The sequence below is a fragment of the Muntiacus reevesi genome, chromosome X (genome assembly GCF_963930625.1).
Source record: "Muntiacus reevesi chromosome X, mMunRee1.1, whole genome shotgun sequence".
NCBI lineage: Eukaryota > Metazoa > Chordata > Mammalia > Artiodactyla > Cervidae > Muntiacus > Muntiacus reevesi.
The window spans coordinates 102,646,198-102,659,720 of NC_089271.1; the positions used below are offsets into that span (position 1 = coordinate 102,646,198).

General features: G+C 38.8%; 1 pseudogene; it reads left to right on the forward strand.

The window, feature by feature from the left end:
* The window catches only part of LOC136154641 (interleukin-31 receptor subunit alpha-like), a 337,454-nt pseudogene that overhangs the window by 49,498 nt on the left and 274,433 nt on the right, over positions 1-13,523 (forward strand).

Below are 13,523 nucleotides of genomic sequence, written 5' to 3' on the forward strand. Positions count from 1 at the left end.
TATGCACACTTGAAAAGAATGTGCATTCTGCTGGTTTTGGATGGAATGTCCTATACATATCTATTCAGCACATCTGATCTAATGTATCATTTAATACTACTGTGTCCTTATTTTCTGTCTGGATGATCTGTCCACCAGTGTAAATGGGGGTGTTAAAGTCACCTATTATCAATGTCAACTTCTCCCTTTATGTCTGTTAATATTTGCTTTATATATTTAGATGCTCCTATATAAGGTGCACACATGTTAACAGATGTCATATCCTCTTATTGTATTGATCCTTTTATTATTATATAATGGCCTTGTCTTTTGTTACAGTCTTCGTTTTAAAACCTATTTTGTTTTATATGAATATTGCTACCCCAGCTTTCTTGCTATTTTTATTTTCAGGAAATATTCTTTTCCATCACCTCACTTTCATTCCATGTGTGTCTTTAGCTCTGAAGTGAGTCTCCTGCAAGCAGTATATACAGGGGTCTTATTTTTTATCCAATTAGACACTCTATGTCTTTCGATTGGACCATTTGGTCTATTGACATTTAAATACACTTATTGCCACTTTGTTACTTGTTTTCTGGTTGTTTTTGCAGTTCTTCTGTTTTCTTCTTCCTTTAGACTCTTCTCTAGTGGTTTGAGTGGTTTGATTGCTTCAGCGGTATGCTTAAGTCCTTTTCTCTCTAGTTTTGGCATATCTATTGTAGGTTTATGATTTGTAGTTACCATGGGGTTCACATATGTTGGCCTATATCTATTGTTTTAAACTGGTAGTCATTAAGTTCATACACATTCTAAAAGATTTACATTTTTTTTCTCCTCTTCCCTGCAGTTTTGTATTTCTGATGTCATATTTTACATCTTCATGTTTATCCCTTTACTATTTATTATAGTTATGGTTGGTTTTAGAATTTCTTTTTGTCTTTTAATCTTTACATAAGCTTACTTAAGTGGTTGATTCACAATCTTTACTATATATTTGCCTTTACTAATTGGATTTTTTCCTTGCCTATAAGTTCTTCTTCTTGCAGCCTTTTCTTTCCACCTATAGAAAATCCTTTAACATTTCTTTTAGGGTTGGTGTAGTATTGATGAGTTCTTTTCACTTTTACTTGTCTGAGAAGTTCTTTATTTCTCCTCCAACTCTGAATTATAGTCTTGCTGGGCAGATTATCCTAAATTGTAGGTTTTCCCCCTTTCAATACCTTAAATAAACCATGCCACTTCATTCTGGCTTGCAAAGTTTCTGCAGAAGAATCAGCTGATGACCTTATGGGAATTCCCTTTTATATGAGTCTGTTCTAACTGCCTTTAAAATTCTAAAGTTTGCTGTTTTAATTATATCTTGGAATGGGTCTGAGTTCATAAATTTTAGGGAACTCACTGTGCCTCTCATACCTAGATATCTGTTTCCTTCTTCAGATTCAGACATTTTTAAGCCACAATTTAATCAAATTACATTTTCAACACATATTTCTCTCTCTTCTTCTGGGACACCTATAATGTGAATATTAGTATACCTGCTGTTTTCCAACAGGTACCCTAAATTGTTCCCTTTCCTTTTCTTTTTCCTGTTCTGATTGGGGGATTTCCCTTATGCTGTCTTCCAGATCACTTGTGTTGTTTCCTTGTAGGTGTGTGCTTGTTGTTCAGTCGTGCCTGACTCTATGCGACCCCATGGACTGTAGCCCTCCAGGCCCCTCTGTCTGTGGAATTCTCCAGGCAAGAATACTGGAGTGGGTAGCCATTTCCTTCCCCAGGGATCTTCCCGACCCAGGGATCGAACCTGAGTCTCCTGCACTACAGGTGGACTCTTCACCACCGGAGCCACCTTCTTCCTGTTAGGAATGCGCAATTTCCCTTATTCTGTCTTCTGTATCACTGTGTTCTTCTGTATCCTTAGTCTGCTGTTTATTCCTTCAAGTGTGTTTTTCATTTGCTACTGTATTCTCCAGTTCTGATTGGTTCTTTTATTCATTTTCTAGTTCCTTATTAAAACTGTGTTCATCTATTCTTTTCCTTAGTTCAGTTAGCATTCTTATTACTAATGCTCTGGATTCTTTATCTGGTGCTTGGGTGCTTGGCATGGACTGAGGCATGCACTGGGGTGGTTGAGGGAAACCAAACTAAGTTCTAGGCAGCTTCAATCTGCATCCTCTGCCTTGTTTCAGCAGTAAGCAAGCATGTGCATGCTCTTCATGAACGAAGTCTAGGTTCCTAACAGTTGTTAGTTTCGCCGATTTTCATACCAACAAAAGGGCCTTGTCTTTTCAGGGTCAGACCCCAGGATTGACACCCAATATATGGTTCAAACTGTTTACTCATCAGGGAGGCTCTCCAAGCCCACAGAATCTTGCTCCTCTTCTGTGCTTTCACCCAGGGGCAAAGGTGACCTGACCACTTCTCTTCCCTTCGTATGCAACTCAGTGTGAATCTTTCTTAGAGCCTTGGTTATATGATTGCCAGTCTCTAGTTTTTCTGTGAGAACTGCTTCCCATGTAGATGTATTTTTATGTGTTCGTCAGGGGAGGTGAGCTCCACATTCTCCTATTTGGCTTTCTTGCTCTCCATCTGCTAGTACTTTTATTTTTTAATTGGAAGAAAACTGCTCTACAATGTTGTGCTGCTTTCTGCCAAACGACGATGTGAAAACGTCATAATTACATACACACACATAAATACATATGGGCTTCCCTGGTGGCTCAGTTGACAAAGAATCTGCCTGCAATGCAGGAGACCACCTGCAACACAGGAAACCTGGGCTCGATCCCTAGGTTGGGAAGATTCCCTGGAGAAGAAAATGGCAACCCACTCCAGTATTCTTGCCTGAAAAATCCCATGGACAGAGGAGCCTGGTGGGCTACACTCCATGGGGTTGCAAGAGTCAGGCACAACTTAGTGACTAAACCACATACACAAACCACACACACACACACACACACACACACACACACACACATTTCCCGCCCTTCCCCCCATCTCGCTCTAGGTCATCAGAACGCCAGGCTGGGCTCTCTGCGCTATACAGTAACTTCTCACTATTTGATAGTGCATACAGATTCCATGAATTAATAAATGACATTTGTTTTTCTCTTTCTGACTTCACTCTAATTTCACCCGCCTCACTACAACTGACCCAAATTCATTCCTTTTTAGGGCTGAGTATGCTGGTACTTTCTTGATTTTTATCCCAAAGCATCAGTTAAATCACAACTGTTATCTGGAAGACATCAATTATAAAATACATCCAGATATCAAAGATATTAAAATGTTGGGAAATGTCCACCCTGGAACAGATAAGGGTAGTTTGAGGTCCTGAGTACAGATTTCATACATAAGGAGTCCATGTCCCAGCCAAAAATCACCGATTTTTTAGGCCTGACCATAAGCAATTACAAAGACTTTCCTTGGTGGGCTTCATAACAAAGATGTCCTCCCCATATCAGATTTGATACAAAATCAACACACAATGCATTACCATCTCTGAAAGTTGTTGCAGACAAGGATTCAGGTCCCCCTGGATGGCGGTGCTGTTAAACACATCTGCATTTCTGGCCCAGGCACCTCTATCTGGAAGTCTTCTTATGGGAAAAAACTAGAAGACAGTTTTCTAGACCCTGACTCAGTAGTTTCCAATTCCTAGCCTTTCCTTCTTCCTTTTCCCAACCTCTGGGTCCATAAGTCTGCAAGTGCCTTTTGTTCAGGGCTCCCTAAACAGTGAGACAACTCCCAACATCTGTGCTGATCCGTCCAACCCTCAACAAGTAGGCCATTCCACAGGAAGAAGTGGATCAGAGTGAGCCTTTGAGTTCAGACCCTTGTCTATACAAACGCCGTAAGCGGTTAAAAACGTGACTCACTTTGATTTTGACCTGTTTAATGCAGTAGTCCAACACTTGGCAGTTAGCTCTCCAGCTCAGCTGAACTGTTCTCACTACTCAAGTCAAGAAGGATGCAGTAAAGCAATTTGAACTCAAAGCATGGGAACAGTCAGAGGTTCTTAAGAAGTCTGTGAGTCAGGATTTCCATTTGTCATTTTTGTGTGTACTCAAGCACAAGTTGAGCAACTGTTACTTGTTAAATACTGAGACGACTGAGTTGAGATGGCTAGACATGACCTGAGTCAAATGAGAAACAATTCACAACACTGTAGATATATATTTGGACAACAAAAGATTTGAGTCTATGAGTTCCGGGATGGGAGGAAGCACTGTGAAGTACAGTAACAAGAAAGACTTTGCAAAACAAGTGTGACTTGAGTAGAGCACTGAACTAGTAAAATCTGGGTAATTAGTGGGAAAAACATAAGAACATTAATATATAAAACTCCCATTCTCAAAGAATATAGTTCTTTTTTCAGTTTTTTTTTCAAAAACCTTTTTGTTGTTGTTGTTGTTAAATTACATGTGTATGCCTCTGTAACACAACAAAATAGTTTCCTCTGCAGAGCAACGTGAAATAGGATGTATGATTACTTTTCAGAATTTGAACCTTAATTGTTTTAACTTCATTTTCCTTTAGTTTCTATTCCCCAAATTCAAACCAATGAATTGCAGAAAAATCAACTTTGAACATTTTCCTCCATAGTTGTTTAGCTAATCCACTATGTGGTGATTAATATGCAATTTGACAGGAGTTGCCAACCACTTGAGTGGAAAAAGACATCTTCCAAAAATGTATAGCCATTATAGCCTAAATCACTGCACGTATAAATGCTGTATTTAATAATAATAAATGCTATATATAAATGCTATATTTATATATAATATATAATTAAAATATATGCTATATAATATATAAAATAAATAATATATACTTAAAAACAAATACACATAATATATAATGGATATATAAATAAAAATAAATCCTATATTTATATATAATAAGCATACTCTAAATGCTGAAGTATAATTAAATTTTTGAGACAAAATCTTGGGTTTGGAAGCCTGGCCTCCTCCCAGCTATTCAATTAAATTATTTATTAAACCTCACTCTCAACTCTTACCAACTTCAGAATAGGATGACATTCGTTTCAAACCACAAATATTTCTTGAGCACTTTCTCAGTTCCAGGCAGAAGTCCCTGCCTTCCTAGAGCTTACAGTCTGAATTTAGTCTAGACTTTAGAATTGCACTGTTGCTAAAAGAGTCTTAGCCACTAAGCACATGTGGCTACTGAGCACTTGAAACACAGCTAGTTCAACTGAGAAACTGAATTTTTTAAACTTTATTTTACTTAATCTAAAGCTTGAGACTTGATTTGGCTATTGGGAAACTTAAGTATATCTGAAACAACTTGAGTATGTGAATCTATATGGGGTATTAAATCACAATTTAGTCTATTCAGTATAGTTTATAAAACCTAAATACTAAATATTTCCAATGAAAACAGCTTCCAAATTGAGATATGAGGGAATTATAAAATATATATTGGATTTCAAAGATTCAGTACAAAAATGTGAAATAACTTAATTTTATACTGATTATATACTGAAATGATATTTGGGATATATTGATCACATATGTCTCTCCCAAACCAGCAAGGCAGCGGTAAAGAATCCACCTGCAAATGCAGGAGACTCAAGGGACGTGGGTTTGATCCCTGGGTTAGGAAGACCCCCTGAAGCAGAAAATGGCACCCCACTCCAGTATTCTTGCCTGGAAAATTCCATGGACAGAAGAACCTGGTGGGCTACAGTCCATGGGGTCACAGAGTCAAACACGACAGAACAACTGAGCATACACACAGCAGCTGGAGATGGCTTGCCTCCCTTACAGTTAGATGTGATTAAGTTCTCAACAGTGGAATAGGAAGAGAGATCTATATGCCATTTCTTTGCCTAATTCATAAACATCTTCCTCTAGTCCACCTCTGCCCTCCCCTGGCCCCACTCTTTCCCTTTTCCTGGCTTGATGAAGAGAAGCATAAAGTCCTTGGAAACCATGCACCAAAGATACAAAGATAGAAGAGGCACATGACAGAAGAAACTTGGAGACCTAAATAACCATTTGAAAGACTGCCTACCTTGCAGGAATACCCTCCTTGGACAGTTAGGTGAGCAAAAACCTACCTCCATCTTGTTAAGTCACTGAAGTTCTGGGGATTTCTTAAAAGCAGCTAGTGTCATCCTAGTAGATAAAATCAGTGACTCAAAAGACTAACAATCAACCATTTCACAACTCTTGGTGTCATCATGAAGCAGTAAGATAACACCCCATCCCTTGAATCCATCTCTTCTTCACCCTCTTGTATGACTCCCAGGTGTATTGTTGCCAAGACTGTGATTGGTAGACATGTAAACAGAGGAAGAAACAATGAAATAAATGACCAACAGACACATGAAAAGGTGCTCGACATCACTAACCAGCAGGTAAACATAAATTAAAACCACAGTAAATGGCTAAAATTTTAAAGCTGGCAATAACAAATAATGGTGAGGATGTGAAACAAATGGAACAATCTTCCTACAATGCTGATAGCTATAATAATAATAATTCAACTACTTTGGAAAACTCTTTGGCTGTTACTAAGAAAGCTAAACACAAGATCATCAAACCAGTCAACCCTAAAGGAAATCAGTCCTGAATATTCTTTGGAAGGACGGATGCTGAAACTGAAACTCCAATACTTTGACCACTTGACTTGAAGAACTGACTCATTTGAAAAGACCCTGATGCCGGCAAAGATAGAAGGCAGGAGGAGAAGGGGATGGCAGAGGATGAGATGGCTGGATGAAATCACTGACTCAATGAACACGAGTTTGAGTAAGCTCTGGGAGGCAGTGATGGACATGGAAGCCTGGCATGTTGCAGTCCATGAGGTCACAAAGAGTCAGACACAACTGAGCGACTGAACTGAACCAATTTTGGCACCAAAACGTTCTATAGTTCAAATGATGGTTTTAATTTGTGGCACTACAGCAATAACAATTTTGTCTATAGAACTGAAATAAATTATTGAAATCAAACTTTCCATCATCCCATATAACTGGTAACAGAGTAAGATAATTCACTTGAGGGACAGGGACAAACATGGTAAGATAAAACTGTCAGAACCTGCCGTTTAACTAGCACAAATACATTAGTTGATTAGCATCTGTAGATTATCATGAAAAATCTCAAGTGGTAGAACATCCTAAGACTGATGAAACAATTAATAGATGAAGATACAGTGAGATGATATATGACCAGTTAACAAGTGTGACTCATATCCCTGTGATATTTGTAAGCAACTCAAACACTATAGTTGCAAATGTGATCCCTACCTGTTTCTCAGGAAACAACTATTTATTGATCACTGATATATCAGCTAATTCAATACAGTATGTTCCCTAATACAAACCTTCAAATTGCTAACTTTGAAGGATGCAAACATGAATTCCATCAACATGAGGCATGAGTGAAACGGCAGCTTGCCCTGTTTCCTATTGCTGGCGATCCTTCAGGTCTATCATTTCCCATCTCCTTTCCCTCCTCCAGTCAGTAACTCTTCTTGCCTGTTCACTCATTGCCAGCTCCTGTATGCTATTTCTGTACTGTACTACTATACTCTTCAAGGTACTGTAAGACTAAAAGTGTTTTAATTTTGTTTTTTAATGTATTGTTTGTGTGATAAGTATTATAAACCAATGCCGTACAGCCCTGTGTAGCCAACTGTTCTGCTTGGGTACCCCTGTTGGATTTACAAGCAAACCAGAGTTATGAATGTGCTCTTGGAATAGAATTTCTTTGTATGTAGGGGATTTTTTGTATTAGAATAAAATGAACATTAAAATATAAGGGCACTAGCATACGTTTATGATACTCTGCATTCTAACACAGGGCTGCCTCTTTTAGAAGTATTTTATTGTAACTGCATGCACTGACTGTGTAGCATCTTCACTGGATGTACACTGGATGAAGAAAACTCCAGTTATTGTCTTTCTTTTATGTAAAAGCAGACTGAAGGATAAACCAGATCATTGATAGTGCTAGGTACCACGCAAGTCATCGAATAAGGCCAGCGTTAAGGCTGCTCCAACTAGTTCTCTAATATGAAGCATCATACCCACCTTGATATACAGGAGTGTCTCTTCCTATACATAAAAGTTTATGAGTATTTTAAACCATTTTTGTACCTGTTGAGAATATATCCTTCACGTGGTGAACCTCTGCCAAAACTAAGGAGAAAATCAGGTTAGATAGAGACAGCCAAGACTTTGGGACAGTAAATTCATATACACAGGAAAGAAAAAATCGGGCTTTGCTCCTGAATGCTGAAAAAGAATTCTACAACGATTCCAAATCCAGAAAACACTGATAAAGGGAAAAAAAGGGAAAAAAAAGCAAAAAACCTTTTCCAAGGAATTCTTACATGCAAAATCCCCCACAGAGAATCTACATTTCAATGCCCTACTATGATTTGGCAATCTCCTAAATTATAGCAAAACAATTAATGAAGCACTTAAAGGATTAACCTAAATTGCCAGACCCCAAACTCTAGGACAAATCATTTGCTCATTTCAATTTCAAGCGTCCTTACTGTTCCAGCACACTCACCTTATTGTGCCTCCCCCCAGTCCTCTCTCCTTACAAGAAATTCCTCAGGGAACCACCAACTGTCTCTAAAGCAGGACTCATTTAATCTTTGGTTCCTTGACCTTTTTGCTGTGTCTATGGATGGAATTACATAGGTAGATAAATCTAAGCACAAGACTAAGCACAGCACAGATAAAACCCCTGAAAATTCAAGTAAAACTTGAGTCGAAAAAGCAACGTGATCTAAAGTGATTAGGAGCCGCGATTCTAAAGGGAGAACCCCAAGAGTACAGCAGCGCCAGCCCACCACGCAGGCGTGCCCCGCACTCACTTGGATGCAATCAGCGCCAAGTTCTCAGCGGCAGGGACGCCCTCCTATCTGCTTATCCCTGTCCCTGGGATCCCAGGAAGCCAACCTCTTGCTCCGCCCCAGGGGGAAGGTTCCTGCCACCCCCACGCCCTCAGTAGCTGTCATTCCCGGCAGCGGGCAGAGCAAAGCACTGCCCTGCTTCAGGAAAGGGCAGGACCACCAGCTCAGAGCTGCCTCGGTGACCAAGCCGCGATGCAGGCAAAGCTGCTTCCCAGCGCCAGCTGCTTCAAAGTGACCACAGCCACACACAACTGTCTGATCACTCACATCTGTCTGACCCCGAGGCTGAGCTCTCTGCTGGTCGGATAGTAAAAGAGCCCATTTCCTCACCACTAGCATCGTGGGACATAATACAAGTCCATTCTGGGCTTTTCCTAAGGAGGTACTAGGTTCCCGGTTCTGCGTGGACACTGGCAGGGAAATCTTAAGCCGACACTGAACGTTAAGTGCCAACTACAGCATCATGCACACTGGCGTGTGGCTGAAAATTTTAACATGGCCATTTTAAACATAGTTTAAAATCTATAATGAACACACAAAACAAAATGAAGAGCTCTCTTCTCCCCAGTTAGGGGACCGATAAAAGAGATTATAGGAACAGCACAAAATGTAAAGCCAGGGGTGTAAAGGAGGTTAAAGTGTAAAGAAGGGGTGAACTTCTGTCGAATGCTGCTGCCCTATGTTATCAGCGCTGAAAACTTAAATCAGAAAACAATCACTACCCTACCCAAGACCCTAACGGACAGATGGGCTGCAGGGGTCAAGTACCCAGTATGAAATCAGGACCACTCTTCATCTTTCCTCTCTACTAACATCACCATTATTTCCAAACCTTCATTTGTACAGCTGATGCCTGACATTCTACATTTTGAGCTTCTTTACTTTGGGCCAGAACCTTTGACTTTGCAGTTTTAAAATGCAAAGAATTCAAGGGAAGAAAACCTAAGCTTTATTATTCACATCTTAACCTATGCCTTTTCAGGTGGCGCTAGTGGTTAACAATCCACCTCTCAATGCAGGAGACTGGAGAGAGACAGATTCATTTCCAGTCGGGAAGATCCCCGGAGTAGGAAATGGCAACCCACTCCAGTATTCTTGCCTGGAAAATTACCTAGACAGAGGAGCCTGACAGGCTACACAGTCCATGGGGACGCAGAGAGTTGGACGCTACTGACAAAAGTGACTAGGCACTCACTTGAGAAGAGGCCTCAATAAACAGATAGAGGAGGAGAGGTCACTAGACTCTAGCAGTTGGCAGGAAGGCACAAAAACGAACAGATTACTGAATTTGCCTAAAGCCAGCATTCTATATACCATAACAACTTAAAGTTGATAAAGGCTAAAGATTTCTGATATCAAGCAGCAGGAAAACAAACACAAAATGTTAAAAAAAAATAAAGAAGATTTCTCAGGTTAAATTCCAGGGATTAAACAAGCATTAATGAAGTAGAAAATTCACTATTAAGCAACACTTGGAAAAACAAAAGAAAATAAGATAGTTATTGGAAATAAAATATAATTGCTAAAAAATGTACATAAAAAAGATTTAAAGATAGTATTCTACCAGAACATAAGCAAAAAGATGAAAAAACATGAAAGACAGAAGACTTAAGAGATTAATTTTGTAGTTCTAGCATCTGATTGGAGAAGGCAATGGCAACCCACTCTAGTACTCTTGCCTGGAAAATCCCATGGACGGAGGAGCCTGGTAGGCTACAGTCCTTGGGGTCACAGAGTCCGACACGACTGAGTGACTTCACTTTCACTTTTCACTTTCAAGCACTGGAGCGGGAAATGACAACATGCTCCAGTATTCTTGCCTGGAGAATCCCAGGGACGGGAGCCTGGTGGGCTGCCGTCTATGGCGTCGCACAGAGTCGGACACAACTGATGTGACTCAGCAGCAACAGCAGCTGCATCTGATTATCAACAGAAGTTCCATAAAGAACAAAGAAAATCTAGGGAAAATTATCAAAGAAATACAACACACTCCCAGAGTCAGAAAAGTATGATCTGCAAAGCACACCAAATACTCTAGAATTGAAAGGTCCGCTCATTATAAAATTTAAGAACATTAACATCTTTGGGGATCTAGCTTCCAGACACTAACTCTGAGCACAGAAAATGTTACGATGAAAAGCACGTATTTCTTCTCCCAAAAAGAGAAAGACAATAGAACTATAGGGTAAGCAAACTGCTCTAAGAGTTTATCCAAAATTAAAGCAAATTGGTCTGTGAAATATTTATAGTAATTGTCCCTAGAAACACAGAGGTGACAAAATTGGATAAATAGTAAAGGAAAGATAATCAGACAATGTTAACTGGCCCATGCAGAGAACAAATTATATAATGTGAACCCTATTGATTTTCAGTTTTAGAACCAACTTGTAGATATAACAAGAGAGCTTTGTCACAGAATGCAGATGTTAACTTTGGAAATGTAAATGTATAGTTTACAGATGTTGCAGTGTAAAAACAGAAGTAGGGTGTCTTTATCATCTCACAAAGTATACTTCTAACTATATTAAAGTTACCAATTTTTTTCTTCTTTTCTCTTTTTATCTACTGTAAGATGATGGATGCTGACTAAACTTATTGCAGTAATCATTTCACAATACAGTATAAGCAAAACCATATGCTATATGCCCTAACTTACACAGTGCTATATATTAACTGCATCTCAATAAAATTGGAAAAAAGTTACCAAAGAAGGGAGAATGAGGTGAGTGGTCTTTACCATGCACAGTCAGTAAACTGTGGGATATGGAATAGCAATTTAGAAAGGGAGAGGCAGCAGGATATTGCTCTATTATAATCCTTCTACAGAATTTTATTTTCTAGTCATATGTGTATCTGTTACTTTGATATTTTTTAAGGAAAATTTTCAAATCTATACTCAGAAATAAGGAAAGTAGATGAACATTTGGACATTTATAGTTGGCTTGTTATGATGGTATAACGTGTGACTTTCTCTTTACATTTGTTTCAGTATTGCTCTGATGGTAAATTTGATAAATCAAGCATGACTCAAAATAGTTTTAAGGCAATCAGGCTATGACCAAGAAGCTATTTGAGGTAATAAAAAAAGAAATGACCTATAAATTCTCTTTGTAAACAAAACTGGAAGAGACAATTAAGACATACAGACAAAACAACTAATGGTGCAAACACTTTCATTTAGCCTTTCCCGGAAGTGAGATTCACAGTATTAAGTTAAATATATCCTGTTTATTTTTTCGCTTGCAGGATCTTAGTACCCCCAATCAGGGATCAAACCCAGGTCTTTGGCAGTGAAAGCATGGGATCCTAATCACTGGATTCCCAGGGAATTTCTGTCGCTTATTCTTTTTAACTAAACTTCTCATTTTGAGTTGTCTGTTCTTTGTGTATTTGTCTAACAGTTTTCCTACAGACCCACATATATAAATAACTATATGCTGATAATCCGCTATAGTCATAGTGATATTTTTCCTTTTCTGTTTACCTTTTCTATATAAGCAACTAATTCTGTTGTGATCAAATATATTGTTTCCTTCATGATTTCTGTCCTGTGAGCTTAATGTCAACTCTCATTCCCAAGTCAAAGGTTTAATATTTAACTGTATTTTTTGTAGTTGTAATTTTTACATGTCACACAGGGTTGATTTTTAACATGGCATGAGGGTAGGCATCTAGTTATCCCAGAAGAATCTGTTGAATGTTCCATTCCTCTTTTAAATTGCAATGCCTCATTTACTAACCAAAATTCCTATAACAAGACATACATGTTCAGGAAATGATGCTTTGGATATTCTAAGTGAATAATAACATACACCTGAAACGGATTATTCTTGTCCCCCTGTGTTTATGTCTCACTTGCTTTATGTTAATATTTTGGTTCATTTATTTAATGATTTAGTAAGAATTTCTTACAATCTAGACACAGTAAGCTTTTGTTTGCCCTTCTTCCCTCTTTTTTAAATGATTACTCTTTAATTTATTTTAATTGCAGACTAATTACTTTACAACATTGTGGTGGTTTTTGTCATACATTCACATGAATCAGCCATGCATGTACATGTGTTCCCCATCCTGACCCTCCCTCCCAACTCCCTCCCCATCCCATCCCTCAGGGTCATCCCAGTACACCAGCCCTGAGCACCCTGTCTCATGCATCGAACCTGGACTGGCGATCTATTTCACATATGATAATATACACATTTCAATGCTATTCTCTCAAATTATCCCACCCTTGCCTTCTCCCACAGAGTCCAAAAGTCTGTTCTTTACATCTGTGTCTCTTTTCCTGTCTCGCATAAAGGTTTATCGTTACCATCTTTCTAAATTCCACATATATGCGTTACCGTACTGTATTGGTGTTTTTCTTTCTGACTCACTTAACTCTGTATAATAGGCTCCAGTTTCATCCACCTCATTAGAATTGATTCAAATGCATTCTTTTTAATAGCTGAGTAATATTCGATTGTGTATATGTACCACAGCTTTCTTATCCACTCGTCTGCCGATGGACATCTAGGTTGCTTCCGTGTCCTGGCTATTGTAAACAGTGCTGCGATGAACACTGGGGTACACGTAGACACAGCAAATTTAAGATACATAATGGGAAGTGAAAAAAAGTTTTCACCCTCAATATTAAAATATAA